The sequence below is a fragment of the Mauremys reevesii genome, linkage group 1 (genome assembly GCF_016161935.1).
Source record: "Mauremys reevesii isolate NIE-2019 linkage group 1, ASM1616193v1, whole genome shotgun sequence".
Classification (NCBI taxonomy): Eukaryota; Metazoa; Chordata; order Testudines; family Geoemydidae; genus Mauremys; species Mauremys reevesii.
In genome coordinates this window covers 288315299-288331673 of record NC_052623.1, presented here as the reverse complement: position 1 = coordinate 288331673, position 16375 = coordinate 288315299, and the positions used below count along the sequence as shown (strand labels likewise).

The 16375-nt window shown below is 44.4% G+C and overlaps 1 long non-coding RNA gene across 1 annotated transcript in view; it reads left to right on the top strand.

Moving 5' to 3' along the window:
• The first annotated feature begins 4005 nt into the window (after nucleotides 1–4005).
• Nucleotides 4006–16375, top strand: part of LOC120395939 — a 77115-nt gene continuing 64745 nt past the window's right edge. Inside the window, exon 1 of the long non-coding RNA XR_005592895.1 lies at nucleotides 4006–4126. This is a non-coding gene — a long non-coding RNA (uncharacterized LOC120395939). The remainder of the gene's footprint in view (nucleotides 4127–16375) is intronic.

The window sequence follows — 16375 nt, the reverse complement described above, 5'->3', positions numbered from 1 at the left end:
CTTCAGGAGCTGGGGCTCTGACTCTCTGTGAAAGGAACACTACTCCTATACTGCCCTGGGTGATTCCCTTGCTGTAGCTTGGCATGTCACCAGGGTGTGGGATCACAGCCTAGTGAGTCAAAGGCATCAGGCTGTGTAGGCCTGCTAGACTGCCGCTCTTACTTTATGGGTTTTCTCTTTGTTTCTTTAATCTTTTCCCATTAACATGCATATGTTTTGCATTCATTCTGTTTTCTATTAAGGAAAAAAAATCCCTGCAAACAACTATGCTAAGAGACTGTTAAGGTTCCACAATGAAACACTTTAAAGTCAGGAAGTGCAAAAGTTAAGCCGGAGCATGGTGTGCTTGTGTGGCTGCATTATGATAAAGAACCAAATCATGCATTACATCAGGGGTGAATCTGGCCCACTGCCTTTAATGCTGTGATTACACATTATTTCATAAATACTAAAGTAAGAATAAGTTCTTAAATCATATTCAACAAATTATTTCTACATTAGATACATCTGTGTCTAACTAGTCTAGACGCGATAAATTGATCCCCAAGCACTCTCCTGTCAACTCCTGTACTCCAGCTCTGTGAGAGGCGCAGGCAGAGTCGACGGGGGAGCGGCAGCAGTCGACTCACCGTGGTGAGACACCACGGTAGGTTGATCTAAGTACGTGGACTTCAGCTTCATTATTCACGGAGCTGAAGTTACGTAACTTAGATCAATCCCTCCCAGTGTAGACCAGGCCTGAGTGTAAAGCACGCAGCAGCAAATACACAGATGCTCCACTGGGGGGGGCAGATTCAAGTGTAATATTAGAAACACTCCTACTGCACTTGATATCAACAATGATCCACTATTATTCCATTTAACTCTTCTATATCTGCTGTAGCTGGCTGAAGTAAGTTTTTATATGTAGTACATGTAGTTTTTATATGACTGATGTTCCCGTATTCCCTCTTTGTTCCCTGTACATTTAAATGAATCTGTTGAAATAATGTTTCAGTTTGAGGGGCAGTTCTTTTGACCAAGTTGCAGTTTTGAAGTGTCTTAATATTGATATAATATCATGGTTTTGACTGGATAGCCTCAGGCCATGAAAATAGTAAGTAAAATTTTCAAAAGTTCCTAAGTAATTTAGGCGAATAAATCTCATTTTCAAAAGTGATTTAGACTTTTAAGAATTTAAGTCCCATTGACTTCCAATGAGAGTTAGGCTTATAAATTCCTTAGGTACTTTTGAAAATGTTACCCACTAAGTCAATGTTGTCACCAGATGCCACCAGTGTGGTGCTCTGCTCTGTTCAATGATGATGATAGTTGTCTGTGTGTGTATGTTCCCTCTGTGTGCTGCCCTGGCTCTGTGCAGATAGCTGGCACAGCAGACCCTGAGAGAACCCCCAATGACCACAGACTCCGATAAGGTACGAAGACACCCGGCTAGGCTTATTGTCAAACAAAGCACAGTAATAGTTTCCCACAGACTCTACAGGCCATACTATGAATACATGCCCCCTGGCTCAGTCCATGGCAGGATCCTCCACAGCCCCCTAGGCCAGACAAAGATAACCCTTCAGGGGTATATTTTTATACACAGGTACAAACAACTTACACATCACTCTCGATGTATAGAGGTGCAACCCCTCTACATGTTAGGGCACCACCTCTCACCTTGTACATGTTGGTTCGAACAAAACAATCTATCCATCATATTACCCTCCTCTCCCTGTCTTTGGGATGGGTCAGCATGTTCCTTGTTATCTATGTGGAATGTGCTAGTACCGGAATGTTCTGGTACCATCCTGGCACATGTTTATATTACCAGTGATTAGTACCTTTTAGGTATGTGTATATTTGCAACATCAGCCTTCTTCTTGCCAGCTCGTGTGAGCAGGGCCCACCTCTGGCTCACAGCTCAACTTCGCTTTATGTTAGCAAAGTCTTGACCATTGCTTTAGTTCAGGACTTAAGTTTCATATCGGGCCTCTGATACAAGGGTTTATGTTTCAGGGCCTCATATTACCACAAATGTTTACAGAAGTCTTGTACATTCAGAAAGGCTGCAACACTCTGATTTCATTGCCTATGGAAACTGCAGTATTGCTAACCGCAGGCAGCCAAAATCAGAGTCAAGCCCCCCAAAATCACGAGAATGACTAAAAATCATGTGATTTTAATGATAATGTTTTTATTTGCCTATTGGTTTTTGAGTCTTTAAGCTTTTCTCTGCAACCATGAAGATTGGAAACTTACTCTCCTTCTGCTCCCCCGGAAATCTGAGATTCAGAAGTCACCCCTTGAGCTGGTTGAAACTTCAGAATTTCTGTTCTTTGGAAAATTCTGATATTTCAAAGAAGTTTTCATTCCAATCCAGAATGAGAACTTAAAATGCTGACATTTTTCATTGCAAGGACATTCTGAAAGTTTTTGTTTAAGCAACATTGAATTGTTTCCTTTGATTTTTTTTCTAAATAAAACAGAGCAGCTGGCTGCCCTGCCTCCCAGGAACCCCCTTTCTATCCTGACAGCCAGAGACTTCCTGGGCTGCTCCCGATTCCAGGAGAGTCCCCCAGAGTTGAGATCAGCCCAGGGAGTCCCTCATCATGGAGAAAGGAGCCTGGACACCTCAACTCCAGCCATGCAGCAGGGATCCTGGAATCCCTGAGAGCACGAGCTCAAGCCTAGACTTCCAAGGCTTCCAGCACTTACAGACTTCCTGCCTCCAAGCAGGGATCCTGGAAGCCCTGGGGTTCCTGACCCTTGGCAGTTTGTGTTATGCGGCTGCCCTGCAGCTGTGGCCCCTGGAAGCACGGGCTCCTCAGGGCCGGTGCAAGGATGTTTCGCGCCCTAGGTGAAACTTCCACCTTGCGCCCTCCCCCCCGTGCTTCCCCCCCCGTGGAAGCTCCCCCTGTCCCTGAGGCACCCCCCTTGGGGCAGCTCCCGACCCCCCAACCTCCGCCCTGAGGCACCACTCCCCTGCCCCATCTCACCCCTGCTCCGTGCATGAGCACCCCAAGCATCCCGTCGCTGCTTCACTTCTCCCGTCTCTCAGGCACCGCAAGCCTAGGAGGCGGGAGAAGTGAAGCAGCTCACCCCTGCCCCGCCTCCTCCCCAAGCACACCGTGGCCGCTTCACTTCTCCTGCCTCCCAGGCTCGGGGAGGAGGTGGGGCAGGGGTTAGCTGGGGTGGGGAGTTCCCCTGCATGCTGCCCCCCTACTTACTTGCTGCAGGCGGCCCTCCCCGCGTTCCCATGCCCCAGCTCCGTCCGCCTAAATGCCGGCAGCGACCAGGGTGGCCAAAGAAAATGGCGCCGTCCCAAATACCAGTGCCCTAGGCGACCGCCTAGGTCACCTAAATGGTTGCACCAGCCCTGGGGCTCCTTGCAGCCCACCAAGTGAGCTGGCAGGAAACCATGAAGATTTTGGTGGAAGTTTGGAAGTTCATCAATCCCGATATGTCTGCGAAACATTTCATACTTGGCAAATCAACATTTTTGGATGAAACCCTGTTTGGTCAGAATATTTCCAAACCTCTCTAGTCACCACATGACTTTGTGAACCTGAGCTTTAAGAAACACTGCGAGACTCATGAGAAAATTGTAAAAGTTAGCTATGTTGACTGTGGCACCAACAGAATGCAAGAAACACCTCAGTGAGTCACATGTACCTGCAAGTTGCATACCAGAGAGTTAGATGCCCTAACATGCCTCTACATGCAATCTGACGGGTAGCAGGGAAAGAGGAATATTGTGGATGGAGAGTGGGTATGTCAAAACCCTTGCCATACGCTGAGTGTTATGCAAATGTCTGAGAGTCCAATATAGTATCCTGTGAAATACAAGTTAAAAGGTGAATAATACTAACATATTTGATTAGTGGAAATGTAACCTGGTTAACCCCATGCCTCTGGGAAAGTTACTGTCTCTTTAAATGGTGGTGCAGCTTGGAAGTTTAGGCTTGGAGACAGGAAAAGGAAGTGGAGGACAGAAATGCAAGTATAGCAAAATGGGAGGAGAGTAGCCATATGCCCTAGAAGGGGCAGCTCAGCAAGAGGTGCAGGATTCATGGGTGAGGGAGCTGGGAAGGAGTTTGATAACTGAAGATCCTAATGCTAAGCACGAAGAATGAGAGAAACTGTGAGTAAACAAAGCCAGAGACAGCTGTACCCTTCCACAGTCTGAAATGCACATTTTTCACAGTGGAAAAAAATGTCTCATGTGTTTATCACCAGGGTAAAATTCAAAAGTGGCTGAACTTCAAAACATGAAACTTAATATGCCTATGGCCCCTAAGGAGCAGTGTTTACTTTACAAACAACCTGGCTCTCAAATAAACTTACAAATGTGTGAAAATGTGCTGTAATATGTGACCTAAAAAGAAAATGACCAAGGATTCTCTGGAGTGGTGGTCTGACCAGCTTATTCCAATTAGCCATGGAAAAGAGACCTTTTCCCAAGTGCTAACAGTATTTGTTCACTCTAGACATTACTTTTCTGTAGCACCTGTCACCATAGCATGTGGGAGGCATTGGGGGTGTGTATGCATTGTTTTAATGTTAGATTTAGTAGGTTTCCTTTCAAGCATTTAGTAACTACAGCTACTAACCAAATGAGAGAAAACATCCCCCAGTAAAAGTGTATACACCTAGTTTGAAGCATGGACCAGGAAACCACAGATACAGTTCTAGCATCCAATTTCCACCAATTTTCCAATTGGTGGAAAAAAGCATCCTATAAAGGGGGAGGGCTTATCAAGCCCATCTACCCAACTCTCCTATAGTAGGTACTCAAATGCCACATTTGGGACCTGGAGTAGGACTGGGATTTATGTCAATGAGTAGGAATTATTTCAAGGTTTAATAGTGCTATACCATGTCTTGTAAATAAGGGACTTCTTTAAACTTCTCAGGCCAAATCTTAAAATCCTATATCTGGCAATATCCTAAGTTCTGGAAAAACATTTTTTTTTGTATTATTAAAAACTAGACAATGAGCTTTTTTAAAGCGCTAGAAAAAATCTGTGAAGTCTCTCATATGTAGAACTTATGCTCTACTTAAATATGAGCGATACTCTGGAGTGTAGCCACTGAAAATTGCACATGTTCCATTTACTATTAAAGTTGAGGACATTGAAAAGGAGTTTATATATTTTTATGCCTCCCCTTGCTTTAATATGTTATGCAACTTTAGTCATACCTTACTCCATCATATGACTTTTGTGAAAGAAAGAGTTCTGTTTTTATTACTGCTCTTTATTCTGTGAAATTACTCTGTGTGTAAACATGGGTTTTCTATTTTTGCAATGGAAAACTGAAGACTTGCTACATGTGTATGTATGAGTATATGTATAATACCTACGTTATGAGCTGCAAATGGAGTTTAATATATCTTTTCCTCTACATCAACTCTTTTCTTTTTTAAAATAAAACATAGTGGGAGTTAGGCCAAATTTATACCAGGGATAAATCTGTCCCTGTATACCTAACCCTGTTGAATTTAGTGCAGTTGTACCAGGGTAAATTCAGCTATCAATGTCTAGACTACAGTTACAGTATGTTGATTTTTCTCATGCTACACAAATGGACTATATATGTGCTAAACAGTAAGATGATATTTATGATGATTGAAGGCTGAACTAAGATAAAATATTAATAGCCCCAATGCCTGTGGTATCTGGAACTGTTCCCTCTTTTTAGAAGTGGGGAGGCATTATCACTGCCACAAATATGGGCGGATGTCTGTCCCCCAACTCCACAGAGCCCCAGGATACTGATGAATACCAAGGGCCAAGCCCACAGATCTTGGAACTTCAACACAGAGGGCTTGCACCACTGCACTTCTTTGTGTATCTCCTTTTCCCAGTGGAGGTACAGCTCCCTAAGGAGCCATTCGACCTCTGAATCCTCTGTCTGTAGCAGGAGCTATGGATTGGATTTTTTCTGCTCAGAAAGCCACAGGGCTCTATTAGAGCACCCCTTGGGGACCAGCTGCTTCATCCCCCCACATCTGTGGAGCTGTGAATGTGCAGACTAGGCACAGAGGGGAGTGTGTAGGGTTGGGGAAGACACTCCACCCTCCTGTGGATTTAGGGCACCTTGTGTCCTAATTCCTACTTGTCTGCTGCCTTTCTGGCCGTGTAATGGAGGGGAACACAGTTCTCTGATTGTGAAGATTTAGGATCCTCTTCTCATCTTTCTAGTTCAGGGACCAGATCCTGAACTTGGCAAAATTGTCACTGACTAAAATGGCCCTGGCCAGTTAAAAAATGCAGCTAAACCTCCAGCCACTGGGAGACTCCAGGTCAAAAGGGCCAGGAGGTGAAATATTAGCATGAGGTTCACATAATGACTGACAAGGCCTCAGCTCTGTGGTGTTCTACTGAGACATTCTCATTCTCCAGGGGGCTCAGATTTTCATCACAATCCAGACTGGGGCATATCAAAGGTTCATCACCTCATTCTGTGTGGCACCCTACAGTCACTCTTTCCTCCACAGAGCCACACGCTATTTCTAGACATATGTAGTGTTTCTCCCACCCTGGTGAGAATAAACCCCTCCCAGGCCAGTGTGTGAGGAGTTTAGAGCAGATGGGGTTGGGGAGGTATCGGGAGGGATAGAAGTTATACCCTGAGCCAGTGACTCTAATTCTGGGCTGCCCTTTTATGCCACTTCTTTGGGGTAAAGAAGACAGAAAACTGCTGGACCCCAAGGGGGTTCCTTGGGCCAGTCCAGTCCTATGCCACCTCCCCTCCACACCTCACAGCACCTGGGGCATGCTAGGGGTGGGGTAGGGTTTTGCTGGATCACTCTGTGCTCTGGCCTGCAGAATAGCCCACGGTGGCTGGGGGAAGCCAGCATAAGTTAGAGTGGCCACAGGTGATGGGAGCTGGGAAGGGCTCCAGGCAAGCCCAAAATTCAGAAGCAGCAATGGTGCTTTGAAGTCATATTTACCACCACTATCTCCCCACCTCCACCCTCCTAAGCTGTCCATCCTGACAGGCACAACTCAGAATCAAAGTGAAGGAGTACAACTTGAATGGCTAGGCAGAGGGCCTCAGACTTGCCCAAACTACTGTATCTTTGCCAATAGCTTGTGTATAGACCATCAGACAGTGTGACAAACTGGGAAATATCTGTACTGATTTTTTTAATGACTATGGTACAAGCCCGTGTGTATGTTTATGATGGGTTCCTTGCTATGGGGTTAGATTAAAAGGATTGTTAGGGGAACCAAGCAGGAAAGGGGTAAAACAAAGACACAGATAAGAGGCCCAGAGGAAACAGTGGAAAAGCTGTTTATTGGGGAATATCCACTAGCTAGTTCTGGCCAGGCCAAGAACAGTTTACTCTTATCAAGGCTAAGGCTAGGGTCAAAAGGAGGATAGAAAACATTAGAGAACCCCAGCCCTAGAAAAGCATGGGGGTTGAGTCATGGCCAGAAGTTGTCCAGGGACTGTCAGCTAGAGCTGATGGGGTGGCAAGGAGAAACACAGAAACAGCATGTGGAGTGGGGTTTGGTTTTGTTTTTTAGTAAACATAAAACATCTTTTTTATATTTTAATGAAATTCTTTATGTTTTGGTGGCTGAAGGAGTAACTTATTCTGTAATTCGTTTATATTTGAAAATTTAAGGGTTGTTTTTTAAATTTGCTCCAACTTCAAAGGAAGAATTTTTAGTTTAGAGCAGGGGTCAGCAACCTTTCAGAAGTGCTGTGCTGACTCTTCGTTTATTCACTCTAATTTAAGGTTTCACGTGCCAGTAATACATTTTAACGTTTTTAGAAGGTCTCTTTCTATAAGTCTATAATGTATAACTAAACTACTGTTGTATGTAAAGTAAATAAGATTTTTAAAAAGTTTAAGAAGCTTCATTTAAAATTAAATTAAAATGCAGAGCCCCCCAGACCAGTGGCCAGGACTCAAACAGTGTGAGTGCCACTGAAAATCAGCTCGCTTGCCGCCTTCGGCACATGCCATAGGTTGCCTACCCCTGGTCTAGAGAGAGAGTTCTCATCAAGCTATTGCTGTTCTGGCTCAGCAGTCAGATGGATGCTTGGAAACAATGATGAGAGCCATAGAAATGGATACAAACTGTGCCTGGTGTGGAAGTGAAAAAAGCTGAATTCTGTTCCTCAGTCTGGTGTTATGTAGAGGCAGGTGCGAATATGAACATCTCCACCTCAGCTCATCCGTCTTTAAAAATCAATTTCCTTTATATAAACATATATAAAAAGCACAATATAGGGGAAGGGGAGAGACTCCTCCATGGACTTAATTCAGACTAGATTGAAAATTCCAGCTGGTTCCATTTGGCAAAGTTTTGAAACAGAGCAACTGGGCTACAGCTTCCCCAGTAGATATCAAAAGAGGCTGGTTGAAGATTCTAATAGAGGGTATTAGAAAGTCTGTTAGGGTACCTCATGGATCACGTGCCTGATCCAAAGACCATGTTGGTTAGTAGGCATCTTTCCATTGACCTTGATGTAGAAATCATCTTTGTGTTCTACTGGGTGGCCAAGATTTTATTTTGCCAAATAGACCAGAAAGGTAACTTTGACTTGGTAGACCATGGAGAGAGGGAGGGGGGGGGGGGAGAGAGAGAGATATCAATAGCAGTGCACAGGCCCTACCTTTCAGGAACAGAGATGCTTCAAGTTACAAGCTGTGTGATTTCATTATATCAAGAACATTAATTCTACAGTCCCAACAATTGTGCATAGCATTTTTCATTAAAACAGTTCCCACCCCAAATGATACACTGTCCTAACTATTCCAATCGCAGTGTTACTAAACAATCTGTAGAGAAATAGTAAAAGAGGCTCCTAAATAAGTGACCTGATTTTGCAAAACTGCTGAGCACCTAATAACTTCTGTTGTTTTCCATGGTTGGTACTGTGTGCAAGGCACTCTGGAAGATCATTTATTGAGAGTCTAACTTGAGGCTCCTATTTTTGAAAATCTTGGCCTTCATCTTTATAGTAAACATCAATAGTCAGTAAAATCAGGGTGAAGCATTTCATAATGACATTTATTTTTCTTGCTTAATTTTCAAAACAAAATTTGGGGAAGTAGGGGAGTGAGGGTCTTTAAGTACCTGTAGGATTGTGACCTAAGACTTAAACACATGGTTAACTTTATGCACCTGAGTGTTCCCTTTGGAGCCAGTGGAAGTATTCATGTGTGTAACATTAACTATGTGCATACAGGCATGTAGGATCAGGGCCTTAGTCAATAAGGAGGAGGAGATCTCTCCTTACACCTGAAGTGATCAGTGAGGAGGATGGAAAGCACTGTATAAGTTGTAAGTATTATGAGTTTGTTTATTTAAGCTGATGGTCTGGAAATCTATCTTCCTATGTGTGACCTACTCTTCTGCCCGAGATTGATTTTTTTCATTATAAATTAATCCTGGAATGCTGGAAGCAAATGTCATTAGTGTCTCTACCAAAACTTCCCACAGAAGCAGCATTGATCAAGTTGCTGCAGGCATTTGTTTCTGAAGGCTCCAAAGCCTCACTGGAAAAGTTTAGAGACATTGTCTGTGATAGACTATATTAAAAATGGGTGAAGTTCTGCTTGCCTTACTCACTTGAATAGTCCTGTCATCTGATCTTGAAGGTGACCCCCAACAAAAGCCATTGTTGCACTCCTACATACTGCTCTTACTGTACAGTAAAATCACATGGTTATTAAATATTTTGCTATAATTTTTTTGTGCAGTGGGTGTTCCTTGCTCCTGTTCTTGCTTGTTTTCCAACGAAAAACAGTATTTGGTCTTCAAGACTCCCTGCATTTGATAAATGTCAGAACTACTCAGATGAGCTGCTTTAATTGTAACAATTCTGATGGCTTGGCCAAGTCACAGAGAGGGCCGGCATCAGAGGGTAGCAAGCAGGGCAATTGCTTGGGGCCCTGCAAAGCTAAGTTGCGTCATATCTACAGAGTCACTATGGGTAAATGTAGTGTGAGCATTACAGTCATTTAATCTGTAAAAGTGGAAATAAATCATTTTAAATCAGAGGTTTTCAAACTATGGGGCGTGCTCCTTAGGGTGGCATGGAGCTAAGTTTGGAGGGAGGGGAAGTGGCGACGCCAGGCGGCTCGGGCTTTGGCGCTGGGCGGCGACGCCAGGCGGCTCGGGCTTTGGCCCCGGGCGGCGACGCCAGGCGGCTCGGGCTTTGGCCCCGGGCGGTGGGGTGGGGGGCCGCTCCTTGTTTCTGCCCTGGGCTAGTCTAATGTTGGCCCTTGTATCTGAGAATATTGCAGTTTGGAAGCTGTTGAGCTGCAAAATTAGAACTGCTTCATACAGCAAATTAGTTTAAATATCTATGTACATAGGTCTGTAAATGTGCACTTTCCAATAACATAGCTCGTTTGAACAACTGTGAACACTATGGTAGTACCTTTGAAAACACTAGGTCCTGATCATCCCTGCAGTTTCCAATAAATTACCTCTCTGGTCGGTTAGTTCCAGAAGGGTTAATCCCACTCAAGGGGATTAAGTCCACTAGGATGCGCTGCCTGGGTAGCATGATGGTTAGGGGCTTTATAAATAGCTAGGTAGATAGACTTCAAGATTTATTTTCCAAATAGAAGAATTTTTCGGAGGCTGGTCCTGAATTTATTTCAGTGTAATTCTGTGAGTAGGACAACTGCAGGAGTGGTCAGGAAGTGAGGGAAGCATCAGTGGATTTGTTTTGACATTGTCGTTCTCAGATTCTGTTAAACAAACTGAAGCAATTGTTGGTGAAGAAAAGAAAATCACATCTGGACTGAAAATGTAAACCACAGGCCCCAGCCAATGTGACTCAGACTTTGTAGCCTAAAAACCGGTGTTTATATGGATATTATTGCTGGTCCAACTGAAAGCATACAGTAGCTATGCATAAACGAAGAGGCCTAATTCAATGAACTCTGATCATGGGGGCTCTTTTGTTCTTTTAGCTTCAATAGAAGTTAGATGCCTGCCCTCAGAAGATCTACTTTTATAGGGACTGTTTCTGAAGGGTGCTGAGCCCACCCCATTGGTTGCAGAGGCTGTCCCTCTTTCAGGTTGATGATCTCAGTGTGAAAAGCGTGGAACTCTTATCAGTCGGATTTTTCATGTTATAAACCTGGTGTGTCAGAAAAGCAATTATTTTAACATTACTTCAGTTAATGTGTCACTATCATACTCATCTGCCTTGCAGGGCTTTTCTGGGGGTGATTAATCTACTTGTGGGCCTTATCATGCATTCCCCACCATGGCAAGAATCTCATTGAGTTCAATGGGAGATTAGCCAAAGTAGCGAGTGGAGAATCAGGCCCATTTTTTTTTAAATTGCCTCGAGGATCAAGGGTCATATTTTCAAAGATAGTTAGGTACCTAAAGATGAAACTAGGTGCCTAGTGTGATTTTTTTTTTCAGAAGTGCTTAGGTGCCTAAATCCTTTTGAAACCAATTGGATTATTTAAGACGTTGAAATCAATAGGAGTTATGGGCCTATGTTCTTTTGAAAATCCCTGTCTGCATTTTTAAGCACCTAAATACCTTTAAAAATCTGCCCCTAAGATCTCAATTTAGCAAGGTATTTCAGCACATGCTTGGCTTTAAGCATGTCAGTAGTCCCAACTAAAGTCAAAGGCATGTACCATAAATCTCACAACCTGGTTCTATTTTGAGGCCTAGGGACTGTATTTTTGCTCTGTGTTGGTACAGCGCCTAGCACAATGGGGCCTTGGTCCATGGCCGGAGCTCCTAGGCACTACCTCAACACAACTAATTAATGTTGTTGTGAAGTGACATGTGGTTAGTCAGATGATATACTTAACAAGGAAGAGTATGGCACATTTGTAAGGCACCTTAAAAACTCTTGAGTGGGATCTTGGCAACCACTTGCTGCTGTCTGTAGTTTTTTGATTGGTAATTATTCTGCAGAATTGCTTATGACACTACAGCCATTTCTTGCTGTCTGAGACATGTCCCTGAAATGATTTTGTATTCTCTGTGGACATAGACATTTTCTGTGGACATAGGCATTTTCTGTGTGCAGTTGGTTATTGGGAGTATGTTCCCCTGATTAAAGGGGAATTGGAACAATCAAACAATAATTCATTTTATCTAGGATTCAAATTTGCCCTCTCAGAGAACTTCAAGATTTGGTTGTACATTATAGCATTGAGTTCCCACTTTGTGTGCTATTGGGTCCCCAGACAGATGACTCTGCAGTCATCTTGCTTTTGTTTTGCTCAGCAGCATCACAAACAATAGACTTAAAAAAAAAAAAGTGGCTGGACTTCAGTTTATACAGTCCTGTGGAGAACAGCTGGTGAGCCACAGCCTCTGGGTAACTCCTGACAATGATTATGTGCGAGAGAAAGAGAGAGGCAGAGATTTTAGAATGGGGTGGCAGTGAGATTGTATGTGCAATGAATAAGGGGTTGGAGGGGTCTTTAAAAATAATAATTTTAACATTTTATTATTTAAACAGATTATCTTTTGATGTATGTAAGCTCATGCAAGGTGACACCTGCTGGTGGAATTTGGCACCACATAAAGGTTACTTTAAGACTACAATGTGCTAAATGCAGTGAGAGGTGCTGATTGACGTGTGACACTGATTTGTTACTAGTTTCAGCAACATAGATTGTTAATGATGTTATGGTCCAGATTTGTATTTTGGATGGTCCGGCTCTTTGTTTGTTTCCATTAGTTTGTCTCAAATAATTGCTAAAATTCACCTGACCAGTAGTTAAAATGAATATTTTATGAATATTGTCAATATTTGCCAGGGCCGCCCAGAGGATTCAGGGGGCCTGGGGCAAAGCAATTTCGGGGGCCCCTTCCATAAAAAAATGTGCAATACTATACAATGCTATATTCTCATGGGGGCCCCTGCGGGGCCCGAGGCAAATTGCCCCACTTGCTCCCCCCCACAGGCGGCGCTGAGAAAAATAAACCTTCCGCATCTCGGCACAAACCCAGTTTTGAGAGAACTTCTTTACAAGGTATCACTGATTCTCAGAATCAGCTGGTGCTAAAAGGCACTAAAGCTCATTAAAAGGGTTGGACAAATATTTTCTGTCAACTTTTTTTGGATCGAAAACTAGGGGTTTTTAAAAAACAGAAAAAAAATCACGGCTAATGTCTGTTTTCCTTCAAAATTTGTTGTGGTTTTTTTTAATTGAAAAGCTGAAATTAGCCTGCCAAAACCTGAATATGGTTTGGGGTTTCAGAAGTGTGTGGTCAAATATTTGCTGCTTGCTGTGTTTGATTGTTTAAAGAAACAATAAAAAATTCTGCTTAAAAAAAATCCAAAACTTTTGAACCACCTCAGCTTGTGACCAAATGCCTGAGCCCATCCAGTCAGAGATTTTTTTTTCCAGGTTTCTGATACTCTGCTGGCTTTCTTGACTCATATCTGTCTCCATAACTTTGGGTTCATTTAGCTTAGAACATAAGAATGGCCATACTGGGTCAAACCAAAGGTCCATCCAGCCCAGGTAATGAACAAGTGATCTCTCTCCTGCCATCCATCTCCAATGGATGACAAACAGAGGCTAGGGACACCATTCCTTACCCATGCTGGCTACTAGTCATTAATGAACTTAACTCCATGCATTTATCTGTTTCCTAGAGACTGGCTCCATGGAGTCCCTCACAAACTGGAGATGGTTACTGTGGGTTTGTCTTTAGTATAGCTTATGTACATACACCACAAAGTGAGCATTTGAGCTTGTTCCAGAATCTGGGATGAGCCTATGTTGTGAAAACTGAAATGCTCAAAATTGCACATGCATGTGAATGGACACAGGGTGCTAAAATTAAATTAACCCAGGGGTTCTCAAACTGGGGCTCATGAGGTTATTACTGGGGGTTGTGAGCTGTCAGCCTCCACCTCAAACCCCGCTTTGCCTCCAGCATTTATAATAGTGTTAAATATATTTAAAAAGTGTTTTCAATTGGGGGGGGGTTGCACTCAGAGGTTTGCTATGTGAAAGGGGTCACCAGTACAAAAGTTTGAGAACCACTGAATTAACCCCTCTGAAGCCTCAGGGAATGCAGGGGAGTGGGGGTCTTCCTTGGTAGGGTTGGGAAGGAGGTAGGTGGTGGAGGATATTGCTCTTCTCATATGATCCCTCCCCCAGTGCCTACTTTTAAATGAAGCTACCGTCCCCTGACATGAATCTCCTTATGGCACTGAAATTAAATATAGACTATAATTTGGCATTTGAGAAGTGAAAGGGATGGTAGCCCTAATGGAAAAGCTAACAGCTTGGCTCTTCTGCAAGCCTCAAACTGCTGAATGAGCGTTAGGGTAGGGAAGGCTGTGCCTCCCAAAAAGCCTGGCCCTGCCCCCTATCTGACCCCTGCCCACTTCCTGCCCCTGACTGCCCGCCCCCCTCAGAGTCCCTGACCCATCCTGCTCCTTGTCCCCTCACCGTCCCGCCAGAGACTCCCCCCAACCACCACCCCGGGACCCCATCCCTGCTCCTTGTCCCCTGATTGCCCCGACCCCTACCCCCCCCACCCGCTGAGTCCTGACAGACCCCGGAAGGCCCACAATCCAACCCCCATTCCCTGTCCCCTGAGCCCCCACCTCTGCCTCCTCCCTGTCCCCGGGACTCCCTGCCCCTTATCCAACCCCCCCAGCCCCTTGCCCCTGGCTCCCGCCTCAACCGGAGCCTCAGTGCACCACCTCCAGGAGCATCCCTGAACAGCGGTGCAGCGTGGCTCTGGGGGGGCTCCTGAGCTCCTCCCCACTCAGAGTCACGTGGTAAGGGGGTGGGGCTGCGAGCTCCAGCGGGGCCTGAGCTCCCTCCGCTTGGCTGGAGCTCGCAGCCCCGCCCCCTTACCACGCGGCTCTGAATGGAGCGGAGCTGAGGGGCCCCGCCAGAGCCACGCTGCAGCTGTTCAGGGACGTTCCTGGATGCGCTGAGGCTCCGGGAGAGGGGCGGAGGCGGGGTCGGGCCAGGACAGGGGAGGGAGCCTTGGCTGTTTTTGTGGGGGCCCCTGTGGAGCCCGGGGCCTGGGGCAAATTGCCTCACTTCTCCCCCCCCCCCATCCCCCCCCGGGTGGTCCTGATATTTGCTTCGTATTGCAGGGAGGTTAATGGAATTATTTGTTAGATCCTTTTGGTCATATGCATCTTTTATTCGTTTATAAATAGCAAGAATAAGCTCTGCTTATACTCTCTTGTTTTGCAGATAGTAAACAAAGCAAACTTGCCATGCATTTGCTTACTGAGTGGGAACTGTAACCAACAAGGGATTTTTTATTCCATGTTACATATTTTTGCTTTGTTTAAAAAGCTCTTATCCATTAATATCTGGCCAGACGGAAGAGGAATTAAGGCACAATCAGAGGGACTCCTTGATGAGAACAGCATTGCAATGGTATGCAGAGAAGAAGAAGCAGGATCACTTTAAGGAAGTCACCTTTGGTATGAAGTTACTGTGAGGTTAGTAGGAATGAGGAGCGAATAAGGAGCAATTGTTCTTACTTTAAGGAAGAGCCATGAGAGCACATTGCTGAATATAGGTTTCAAGAGGAAAGCAAGAGGCAGCAAAATAAATTAGGGTGTAGACACCTGGTCAGGGACTGGACTGAAACGACTTCTTTCAAATAGGACAATAAGATGGTGCCCACGTCTACTATTCCCAGCCTACTTTACATTTGAGCCACAGCCCTAGATATGAAAGGCTTTGTCCGAGCGAACCTCTGTATTCAGTCATGTGTCTAAATTGGATACTTTTTAAATGGCAAAATGCTTTTCGAAAGCATTGCTCCAATATCATTTGTCAGTCCCCAGTTAGTGATATCAAGGTCTGTGCTATGTAACTAAGAACTGGAAAATATTACAGGGATAGCTATTGGATTAGTGGTTAGAGATGGAGATCTCACAGCGGACGACCTGCATTCTCTTCCCATCTTTGCCTCGCTCTGTGACTTTGGATAGTCTCTTTGTGAGTGCTTTGAGATCTATGGCTGAAAATTTGCATTGTGAGTGCTCAGTATTCTATTACAAGCTGTTGGGGACAACTTTATGTTTCAGAACATGGAGGAAGTAACTAGGGGACAATCATTTTAGAGTTCTTTCATATGGCAAGAGGTGATTAGCAGCGTTCAAGTAACCAAATCCAGTGGTTAACTTTGGGAGTAGATTGATGCAAGTCTGAGATGTCACTGGAAAACGATCAAGGTGATTTACAGTGTGGTCCATAGTTTGCATCTGGTGTCCACGGTCACATTGTGCATTGTTTTTCTTCTTCTAAAGGGATAAGAGATGACTGCATCTGCTATGCAATGTTTGAAAACAGTTCAATGCAGATCATTGTTTCTGGGGCAGGCTGGTGCCTGGAAGTTCTTTTGTGGGGTTGGCAATTAGGTGTTTGGGACATTGGCAT